Consider the following 12,874-nt stretch of genomic DNA (forward strand, 5'->3'; position numbering starts at 1 on the left):
TTGAGGGGGAGCCGATTCCTCCCGATCCAGATCTTCCCAGCCTCCAGGCACATGTGGCTTATTAAATCCTCCCTCTTTTCCCCCCAAAGGATTAGAAAGACCCCTCCTTTCCCTTCATTTTGCCCCACAGTTATGATTAAGCATTTATGATTTTGTTATAATTAAATAAGCATTTTTTATTTTTCATTATACATATATTTATATATTAAAAATTAATTTTAATATTAAATTTATATTTAATATAAAAATAAAAATGTTAGATTAAATATATTATCTTTTTAGTGGTCCTCAGGTTTTAAAAGTATGAGTGTGGTAGTCCCTGAGGTCCAAAAGGTTGGTGACCACTGCCATAAAGGATTCAAATGCCTATACACTAATGCTAAAATTTTAGGGAATAAACAGGATGTACTTGAAGTATTAGTACATGAAAGTAGATATGGTATAGTTGCCATTACTGAAACTTGGACTGAAACTCATGACTGGAATGTACTGATGGAAGAATACAAACTATTGAAAAGAAACAGACCTAACAAAAGAGGTGGAGTTGCATTATATATAAAAGATCAATACATCTCTACAGAAATACACAAAACCAAGGGTGAAAACCTCCTAGAATCCATATGGGTCAATTTAAAAGGGGAAAAATGACATTGCTATAGGAATATACCACAGGCCACTCAACCAAACAGAAGAAATAGATGAACTCTTTGCTAATCAATTAACAAATGTATGTAGGAAACATAACACAGTAGTAATGGGAGACTTTAACTATGCTAATATCAACTGGGAGATAAAATCTGCAGCAAAAGTGAGAGATCAAACAGATTCCTAAACAACTTAGCTGACAACTTTGTCATCCAAAAGGTAGAGATGGGAACTAGAGGAAAAACTGTACTGGACCTAATACTTGATTATTGACTACTTCTGATCTTAACGAAGGAATGGTTCTAGTTCTGTCTGCTGGGTAAATTTTGACATACTAAACTATGGGAGAAGCTGGAAGCTGCCTCAATTGACCACAGGCATCTTCATCTATCATGTGCCTTACATACAAAAACATCCCTGAAGGTGAGGTGTAATATACAAGGATCCCTCTCAATGTCAGTCAAAAAAGCATCAGATACACTCCCTTGTCTATGTTCATCATGTTTTCCTAAGCTAAACAAACCAAGCACCCTGCCTGGCAAAGTTGATAGCATAGAATCTGTTAGTGTTTGGGGATAAACCCCCAAGCAGAGTATGCAGCAGCAGTCCAGCCAGGCAGGCAAATGAGAGAGAGAGTGGGCCCAAGAGTATACACACACTGGAGACAAAAACACTGTTTGTGGTTTTAAAATAGTTATTTATTGCACACAGAGATTAAGAAGTGTCATTCAGTCCATATATCATTATCCAGTATATCCATCCAGTTATCAAGTCCATTTACAGTAAATACAATGTCCTTATCTGCTTGTAAATCTTCTCCTCCCGATACCTTTCTCTCAAAGACAATGCTGAATCCTCAGCTCACCAGGCAAACAGTCCTTGTGTTCAGTTGAAAATGGTATCTGGCACAGTAGCCACCAAAAGTAAGCAGATAGACGTTCCAACACAGCAGGCAGCAGACCAGGAACAGTAACCAGGTGCATCCAGAAGCCGGGTCTATTACGTTTCCATTCCTACCTATATTGCTGCCTGCAACCGCACCCACAATGACATTGCAGTTTCTTGTTTAAAGCTACAAAACACTTAAAACTAGGTTTACATATTTATTCAACCCAAACCTGGTTGGTGTATCCATATACCCAACATTCTCCCCTTTTGGGTGATATAAATATGTAATGCCTTTACATTCTAAACCCATATTTTTCACAACTCTCTAGATGCTTAATAGCACCTTGGGCTTTAGTAAAATGATCAGCTACATTGTCCTCCGACATGCAGTATTCCAGCTGTATCAATTTACTCTGTACAGATTGTCTTACATTAAGATACCTCAAATCTGTATGTTTACTTCTCGTTTTAACTGCAATATTAGTGGCCATTTGAATTGCTGCCTGATTATCTTCATGTACAACTATGGGGTAATTTACAGTTATACCCATATCCTTCAACATTTGTTTGTACATAATTAACTCAGTACACAATAAAGATAAACAGGAGAATTCTGCCTCCATAGTAGACAAACTTATATGCTGTTGCCTTATAGACTTCCAGCCAATTAATGTCTTACCCAGCATTATGGCTGTTCCTGAAGTCGACTTTCTAGTATCTCTTTCTGCTGCAAAACTAGCATCTGCATAAGCACTCAATATGAGATCACCTTTTGGTTCTAAATACAGTGCATGGTGTAATGTTCCTTTAAGATATCTTAGGATTCTTTTCAATGCTATCCAGTGACATTGAAGCGGGTCATTATTGTGTCGTGCCAGCTGATTAATACTAAAAGCAATATCTGGCCTTGACCAATTGCTAATATATGATAAGCTACCAACCAAAGATTGATACAGTTCCTTATCACATTTGGGACTTTGTGTATCCATTTTGCAAATATCCTGACTCATTGGAGTCTTTGCAGGCTTACAAAGTTCCATCTTATAATCTATTAGCAATTTAGATATCTTATCTTCCTGAGATATCTTAAAACCTTTCTGTGTTCTCAGTATATTCAATCCTAGATATCTCTTTATCTCCCCTAATTGCTTGATTTTTACCTTCTTGGCTAATGATGTTATTATTTCATTTGCTTCATCATTAGTTTTAGTTATCAGAGCAATATCATCAGTAAACAACAATAATAATGATATTTTCCCATTCTTTTCTCTCTTAAATAGACATGGGTCGGCTAAACCAGCTTTAAACCCTATATTGGTCAGTTCCTTTACAATATACTGGTTCCATTCATAGCCCGATTGTTTAAGACCATAAAGGCTCTTCTTTAATAACCAACAATCATTATTATTATCTCCTTTAAATCCATTAGGCCTTTTCATATAAACAGTATGTCTTAGTGGAGCATGCAAGTAAGCAGTTTCCACATCAAGATGGTTAACTATATATTGCTTGCTTGCTGCCCACACTAATGCTGCCCTTAAAGTTGCTGCTTTCAGACTAGGTGCAAATACTTCATCATAGTCTTTTGCACTTTGTCTAAAGCCTTGGGCTACTAACCTTGCCTTATGGATTGTGTTTCCATCTTTATCTGTCTTTATTTTAAAAATCCATCTGCAGCCAATGGGTTTTTCATTACTAGGTAATCTCACGTTTTCATACACTTTCATATCCTTCAAGGATTTCAATTCTTTATTAATTGCTGCATACCAATTTTCTTTCTCTTTAGAAGGATATCTTTTAATCTCATCCACAGTATTTGGGATTCTATTTTCCTGGCACACTGTATTAGCCTGGTATCTATCAGGCGGTCTAGAAATACGTGTAGTCCTTCTGGGAATTACTGGGCTTGGTTGAGTTACTACCTGTTCCTCATCTTCAGCTATTTCTTCATCTAGGGGCTGTACTTCTTCCTGTACTTCTTGCTTTACATTATTTTTAAAGTTACAGGGATACTTAATGGGATTTCTATAGGATTCAATAACCACCTCGTTATTGTTATCCTGCTCTAACTTATCCCATCCTACGTGCTCTAGAAATTGGGCATTGGTACTACATAACACCTTAGATGTGCCTTTTTCCCAAAATCTATATGCCCTATGGTTAGCTTGGTAACCAACGAAGAATAATTGTTTAGCTCTATGTTGCCCTTTACGCCTGAGTTGTGTAGGAATATGCACCCATGCTGGTGCACCAAATGTGTGCAGGTAACTCAAATCAGGCTTCCTGCCATGCCACATGGTGAACGGTATTCCACCAGTGGTTGAGTTAACCACGTTATTTAATAAATGATTAGCACACATTGTGGCCTCCCCCCACAAAGAATCAGGTAACCCAGAATCAGTTAACATAGTACGGGTCATCGCCTGCAATGTTTTGCCTCGCCTTTCAACAAATGCATTGTGCTGTGGTCTGTATGGTGCAGATGTCTTATGAGCTATTCCAGCTGCCTTTAACCTATTCTGGAATTTGCTATTAACAAATTCCATGCCATTATCTGTCACCAGAGTTATAATTTGCCGTTTGGTTTTTCTTTCAGCAAACTTTAACCAGTTGAAGAAATGTTGATATGTTTCAGTTTTGCTTTTCATTAGGTAGCAAAACCCATATCTAGAGTAATGGTCCATAATGCTCAGTATATATCGAGCACCCCCCATACTGGGTTTCTTTGGACCTATAATGTCTGCAAATACTACTTCTAAAGGTTCTGTAGTTTTGAAACCATTTAGTCTATTTGCAGGCATTATTTTACTCTTATCTTCACAACAGACATTACAACGCAAATACTTATCACAGGGTTTTAACCTTATTCCTTCAGATAACTCTACTGTACGTTTTAGCATTTTAAAATTCACATGCCCCAAACGTCTATGCAATAAATGGATACATTCATCATGAGGCTTGATATTATTAAATACAGTTTGTGCCTCCCCTTTCTTATTGTCATGTAAGACATATAATGCTCCATTTAAAGCTGCAGTTACCCTTTTGCCATCTCTTTCCAGTATGCACTTATTATTCTTAAATGTAACTACATATCCTAGTTTATCTAATACTCTTACAGAAAGCCAGTTCATCTTTAACTGTGGTACATACAACATTTTTATATTTTGGTTTAAACATGGACAATAAGCAATACCTTCACCCTTGGCCTTGAGGTGCCAACCATTGGCAAGTGATATACGTTGAGAACTTGTGGACATTTTTATAAACTTTGTCTTATCTCTCGTGATGCAGTGGGATGCACCACTGTCCACCACCCATAAATCATTCTTCATATCACAATTGCTAAACATGGCCAGTTCAAAGGATTTCTTTGGCTTCTTTACATTCTGGCTTTTTCTTTTTCTGCAGAATCTTGCTAAATGTCCTCTGCCTCCACAATTAAAACACTTTTTAATTGTGTATGCCGTTGAAGATAAATTCTCTTCTTCCGGGTGCTTTCCTTTACACAGCTGGTTTCTTTCCAGCCTTGAAGATAATTTCTCTTCTTTATTATGCTTATTTTCTCTCAGCTGGTCACGTTCAAACCTTCTTGTGGCTTCTTCTAATAATCTCAGTTACTGATAAACTGTCTTTTGGCAATACCTCTAATGCAGTCACAAAATCATCATAGCTTCGATCCAAAGAAGACAGTATGATGTATACTTGTTGCAACTCATTAAATATAAGCTCTTTTTCTTGCAATTCTTGAAAAATGCTTTTCATACAGTTTAAATGAGTTAACATGTCTCCAAGATGTGTTCTAAACAGCTTCCGTGTAAGATTGATATGAGCTCCTACACTGTCTCGAACATAAATCCTTTTGAGATTATCCCAGCAGTCTGCAGCATTTTCCACTCCACGGATATGAATGAGTTGCTGGTCAGACAGGGTGAGACCTATAATGCACAAAGCCTGTTCATTCTTTCGTTCATAATCTTGTATCAGTTTATAATCCTCTTCATCGTTAGGATTTAAGTTAGATACATCTGGTGGGTTTGTTATTATGTTCCACAAACCTTCTCTTCGTAGAAGTAAACTACATTTCATTGACCATGAAACATAGTTTGTTCCATCTAGTCTGGATATCATGGACAGATGTGGCAAATTTACTTGTGCCATTGCTCTTGTGAAAAATAACTATTTAACAAACAGTTTGTATTTACAGTAGTGTGCAACTCACACCAGCTCTCACTCCTATATCCTGGTTAGTTAGACTGTGCACACTGCTGGGCCCATAACCAATGTTAGTGTTTGGGGATAAACCCCCAAGCAGAGTATGCAGCAGCAGTCCAGCCAGGCAGGCAAATGAGAGAGAGAGTGGGCCCAAGAGTATACACACACTGGAGACAAAAACACTGTTTGTGGTTTTAAAATAGTTATTTATTGCACACAGAGATTAAGAAGTGTCATTCAGTCCATATATCATTATCCAGTATATCCATCCAGTTATCAAGTCCATTTACAGTAAATACAATGTCCTTATCTGCTTGTAAATCTTCTCCTCCCGATACCTTTCTCTCAAAGACAATGCTGAATCCTCAGCTCACCAGGCAAACAGTCCTTGTGTTCAGTTGAAAATGGTATCTGGCACAGTAGCCACCAAAAGTAAGCAGATAGACGTTCCAACACAGCAGGCAGCAGACCAGGAACAGTAACCAGGTGCATCCAGAAGCCGGGTCTATTACGTTTCCATTCCTACCTATATTGCTGCCTGCAACCGCACCCACAATGACATTGCAGTTTCTTGTTTAAAGCTACAAAACACTTAAAACTAGGTTTACATATTTATTCAACCCAAACCTGGTTGGTGTATCCATATACCCAACAGAATCATTCATGCACTCAATAGAAAAATGCTTAGCAACACGTTCTGAAACAATTATACAAGAAAGCCTAATTTCTCTTTAAAAAAATACAACACTGATAAGCGACTATCTATCAGCTCAAAATCAAATCCCAACTCAACAACCACTACCACAACAACTACCTCAACTACAATCACAACTACAACCAAAAATAACCTCCAAACCACAACCACAAATAATTACTATCCCATCAAATAAGTCCACAAATATATCCCCTTACTCAACAGAGACATCATGGAATGTTATGAGAAACGTCCAAATGCCATCTCATTTGGTCTTGAAGACACCAACGAATTTGGCTCAGTGGCCCCAAAATTGTGTAGAGTTGTATGCAAAAATGAGTCCAGCAATCAGTTGTATTATCATTTTTGATACCTCGTGGTTTCTTTAAATAAATAGTGTGTTGCAACAGTGCATGCAGATATGCCGTCTCTATATCTAAATGATTTATAATGTATTTCTCCTTAGCTGCCCACACTAATGCTGCTTGTAATGTATAGCCTTCAGACTAGGTGCAAACACCTCACCATAGTCACTTACTGTCTGATTGAACCCTTGTGCTACTAACCTGGCTTTATGGGTAACAGTCTAATCCACACCTGTCTTAAGTTTATAAATCCATTTACACCCTATGGCATATTCACCTGGTGGTAACCTGACATTTTCATATACTTCCAACCTTTGTAAGGATTTCAGTTCCTTATCCATTGCTTCCTGCCAAGCAGCCTGATCCTTAGCAAGATACAGTTTCAGTTCATTATAATTACCAGGAACTGTATTCACTTGGCATACAATACTTGCCTGATATCTATCAGGTGGTTGTGTTACTCGGGTTGAATGTCTCAGTAATACAGGGCTTACTGGTGGACTTTCCTGTGCCACCTGCTCCTGATCTTCTACCTCCTCCTGTGCCTGTTCTTTCTCCTCCTCCTGTGCCTGTTCTTCCTCTTTAATGGCTATTGATGGTTTAATTATTTCATCTTTAGGGACTACTTGGGTGTCAATAATAACATCATTACTGGATATCTGTTCCAGTTTATGCCATCCAACGTGCTCAAGAAATTTAGCACTAGTGCTCCTGTAAACATGAGCTGTTTCTGGATCCCAAAATCTAAACGACTTATGGTTGGCTTTGTAACCTACGAAAAATAACTTCCAAGCTCTATGTTGCACTTTCAGTCTTACTTGTGAGGGAATATGCACCCATGCTGGAGCTCCAAATGTGTGTAGATAACTTAAATTTGGTTTTCTGCCATGCCAACAAGTGAATGGCAATTCACCAGTTCTTGTGTTAACCACATTATTTAACACATGGTTGCTACACATTATGGCTTCACTCCAGTGTTTCAGGCAAACCTGAATCAGATAACATAGTGCAAGCCATGGCTTGTAACGTTTGCTCTCTTCATTCTACAAACAAGTTATGTTGTGGTCTGTAAGGTGCAGAACGTTTATGCTCAACACCAGACAATTTTAACATAGTTTGGAATCTATTGTTAATAAACTCAGTCCCATTATCAGTAACTAAAGTAATTACTCTATGTTTCATTTTTCTCTCTGCAAACTTTAGCCAATTAAAGAAATGTTGGAATGTTTCTGTTTTGTTTTTCATGAGAAAACCGTACCATGAGTAATGGTCCATTATATTCAAAACATAGCAGGCACCTCCCAAACTGGGTTTCTTAGGACCAATTATGTCAGCAAAACAACCTCTAAAGGTTCTTTGGTCTTAAACCCATTCAGTCTGTTTGCTGGAGTAACCTTGCTTTTCTCCTGGCTACAGGCATTACAATTTAAGTACTTGCTACAGGGTTTTAATTTTACTCCCTGTGACAATTTGACAGTTTGTTTCAACATTTTTAAATTAATTTGCCCTAGACGTCTATGCAGTAAATGTATACATTCGTCATGTGGCCTAACATTGTTATAAACTGAGTTAGCCATCTGCAACTGGTCATCATGTATCACATATAAATCATTCTCTAAAGTAGCTTTAACACTTTTACCCTCTTTCTCTATTATACAGTTATCTCCCCTAAAGGTTACTACATAACCAGTATTAACTAATGCCCTTACTGATAACAAATTAAATTTTAGTTTAGGTATATATAACATAGATAAATGCTCATTTATACATGAACAATGTGCAGTACCTTCACCAGATGCTTTCATCTTCCATCCATTTGCCAATGATACATGTTGCTTACTCGTGGACATCTTTACAAACCTCTCTCTATTTTTAGTAATGCACTGCGATGCTCCACTATCAACAACCCACAAATCATGTTTACAGTTGAATTGCTAGACATAGCTAAACTAACATTCTTCTTAGCCTTCTGGTGATTACCAGTATTCTGTCATTTGTCCTTCTTACAGAATCTAGCTATATGTCCCCTAGCCCCACAAGAAAAACATTTCCTAACAGTATAGGCAGTTGAACACAAATTCTCTTCTTGTGGTTGTTTCTTCCTCAGTTGGTCCCTATCCAGCCGTCTTCTTGCCTCTTCTAACAACCTTCCAATTATGTTAGTCACTGTCAGTTTATCTCTGGTCAGGACTTCCAGTGAAGATACATAATCATCATAACTTTCATCCAATGAGGAAAGAATGATGTAAACTTGATGCAACTCTGAAAATATCAGTTCCTTTTCATGTAGCTCTTGAAAAGTTCTTTTCATGAAGTTCAAATGAGCTAACATATCTCCACCTTTCAGAAGACGTGCTCTAAACAGTTTATGTGTAAGGTGTGTGTGTGCACCTACAATGTCACGAACATAAATCCTCTTCAAATTCTCCCAACACCTAGCAGCAGACTCTTCTCTACGAATAGGAACTAGCTGCTGGTCACAGTGTTAGTCCAATTATACAAAGAGCTCATTTGTTGTTCTGTTTAAAATCAGCAAGCTCCATGGCATCGTCCTCATCATCTGGATCCCAAGCATTTATATCTGGTGGATCTTGAACTGCAACCCATAATCCTTCTCTACGCAGAAGTAGACTGCACTTCATAGACCAGGAAACATACATCTTTACCAGGACAGTAACCCACAATTAAACAGTAAACAGCTGTCTGTATACAGTACTGAGTATTCACACCAACTCTCAGTTATCTGAGCCTGGTATGGCCTGGGCCCATAACCAGTGTTGAGGTAATTCCCCATTAGGAGAATGAGTGCACACAGGGAAACGTAGTGAGAGTGATGTTGAATAATACATGACCAGCACACAGATACACTGAATAGTAAAATGTAGGTTTTACTTCCAGTAAATGGTTAAGCGATGTCCAACAAGCAGTCCAAGTCATACACAGTTAACCAGTCAGTTTTCAGTCCAGGGATAATCCAAAATCAAAGTCCAGTATCATAAACAGTTCAGTTAATAGACTCACAGTAATCCAAGAAGAACAACGATCAGCAACAGTCAATAGGAAAAATGCAGGAACCAAAAACAGTGAACATCAGAACATCTAGCAACAACAGAACAGAACATCTTATGGCCGTTTGAGGAACCACACCCAATTACAATTACTGCATTCCCTTAAAGAAACAGTATTGAATGTCTATCCTGGTTTATATATTTCCAACCCAACTGTCAGGTTTCAATCAATTCCTAACAACGTATATTCATTCATATAATAAACACCATCATCAAAAGTGGTTCAAGTATCTTTTAAGTCTTTCTGCCATTATTGAAGCAAATATTTTGTAGTCTGCATTCAGCAGGGATATAGGTCTATAATTTTTTATCTGTTGGAAATCAGTATCTTCTTTTAGTATAAGAGTAATGTAAGCCTCTGTCCATGAATTAGGTACTTTAGTTTTTGACAAAACCTCATTCGTTACTTGAAGCATTGCAGTATTTAAAGATTCTTGCAAAATCTTGTAAAATTCCACTGGTACCCCATCTGGACCCAGTGCTTTTCCAGTATTTTGTCTATTTATCACCTCTGTCAGTTCCATCATTGTTATTTTCCCTTCTAACATTATTTATCCTGTACATGCTTCAGATGTCTTAAAACCATCAATGAAAGCAAAAAATAATATCAAATGCTACCTATGTGACAATCAAGCCCACCTTGCCTGCTTAAACTTAAAGAAAGACTTAGCTGATCTCCCAAAAGCATCAGATACACTCCCTTGTCTATGTTCATCAAGTTTTCCTAAGCTAAACAAACCAAGTACCCTGCCTGACAGAGTTGATAGCATAGAATCACTCATGCACTCAATAGAAAAACGCTTAGCAACATGTTTTGAAACAGTTATACAAGAAAGCCTAATTTCTCTTGAAAAAAAAAATACAGCACTGATAAGCGACTACCTATCAGCTCAAAATCAAATCCCAACCCAACAACCACTACCACAACAACTACCTCAACTACAATCACAACTACAACCAAAAATAACCACCAAACCACAACCACAAATAACTATCCCATCAAATAATTCCACAAATGATATAACCTTACTCATCAGAGACACCACTGAATGTGATCAGAAACGTCCAAATGCCATCTTATTTGGTCTTGAAGACACCAACGAATCAGATGACATCACCAAAGTTCATAATATCATAAGCAACTCAAATACAATAAATATCTCTCCTGAAGGTATCATTGAAATAGCCAGAGATGGCCCTGAGTCCAAATACAATGATGGCTCGGTGGCCCCAAAATTTTGTAGTTTTTTGCAAAAATGAGTCCAGTAAATGCATATTCATTCATACAATAAATGCCATTGCAAAAACCAATCCCAACCACAAAAAACTTGGCTCAAGACCAGACTTATCCATACTGCAAAGAATCCACTCCTGTGAACTCCGCAAGGAACACAAAAGACATCTAGACAATGGAGAGAAGGATCTCTACATTGACTACCGCACTGATTGTATCAAAAGTAAGTCACACAACCCACAATTCCACATCCAACCCTACCTCATCCAACCACCATCACTCAAAACTAGGCACGCATGCCCCTAATTACCTCAATTTCAACTACAACTGGCCTTAAATGCAAGCTACTCAATGCAAGAACCCTTGTGAATAAAATACCTGAATTTCTCCTCTTACTAAATACGGCTAAATTTGACATCATATTTGTCTGTGAAACATGGCTCAATGCATCTCTCCCTGACTCCATTACCACAGTAAGAGACTATCATGTTTACCAATCAGATCATGAAATCCGTAGAGGAGGTGGTGTTGCTATCTTCTATAAAAAGTCCCTACATCTAAAAAACATCCAAGTTACCCAAGAGCTTGCTCTTCCTGAGAACATTGTCTGTAAACTGTCCTTAAATATCACATTTCGATTCTTACTATGTTACAGAGCCCCTGATTATGACATCGAATGTGTAAACAAGCTAAATTCACTACTAACATGGGCAACATCCTGCCCACACACTTTTATCTTTCTTGGTGACTTCAAACTACCTCACATTAACTGGATCCTAAACAAATGTAAAACTGAACCCATACATGCAACCTTCTACAATGCTGTAACAAACCTGGGACTGAAACAACTAGTAACCAACAATACTAGACTTAACAATTGCCTCGATCTCATCTTCTGCAATAGTTTGAATTCAATTTACGGAATACAAATTAAAGAACCCTTTTCCAACAGTGACCACAACATGATTGACTTTTGTCTGTATAAAGATAAAGATAAAGATTGAATACACCAATTATCACATTAAACAAGAGGAAAACCTTCTACACACCAATTCCACCCACACTTTTTACAATTTTGTAAACAACAAACTAAAAGACTCAAGGTCCATCCCACCCCTGAAAGGACCTAATGGTAAAGATTGCAACGGCGACACTATTAAAGCCAACCTCTTTAACACATTCTTTGGCTCAGTATTTGTAAACAGCAATGGATCATGCCCAGTATTTCCTAGTCGAACCACAGACAACTACAATGATCTAATACATATCGATTTTACAGTAGACAATGTTGAAAAAACACTACGCAATCTAAAACCATCTCTATCTATTGGACTGGGTGGAATATATGCCTACTTCTTTAAAAAGCTATCCACTGCTATAGCCGAACATCTAAGCAAAATCTTTGAAAAATCTTTCTTGTAATCTGCAACTCTTACCCTGCAAAAACATATGGATTACACAACTTGATCAGGGCAAAGCAATAGACGCAATCTACATAGACTTCTGTAAAGCCTTTGATTCAGTGGTACACAACAAACTACTCCTAAAATTAAAATCTTATGGCATCTCCGGACATCTGCATAACTGAATAGAAGCATTCCTATCAAACAGACAACAAATGGTCAAAATTGGGAACGTCCTATCAAATTCTGTACCTGTCAACAGTGGTGTCCCCCAAGGCAGTGTTCTAGGATCAACTCTCTTCATACTCTACATAAATGACCTCTGTGACCATATTAAGAGCATCTGTGTTCTCTTCACTGAT

The sequence above is a fragment of the Pseudonaja textilis genome, chromosome 8, assembly GCF_049901715.1.
Source record: "Pseudonaja textilis isolate UNSWEBS1 chromosome 8, rPseTex1.2, whole genome shotgun sequence".
Lineage (NCBI taxonomy): Eukaryota > Metazoa > Chordata > Lepidosauria > Squamata > Elapidae > Pseudonaja > Pseudonaja textilis.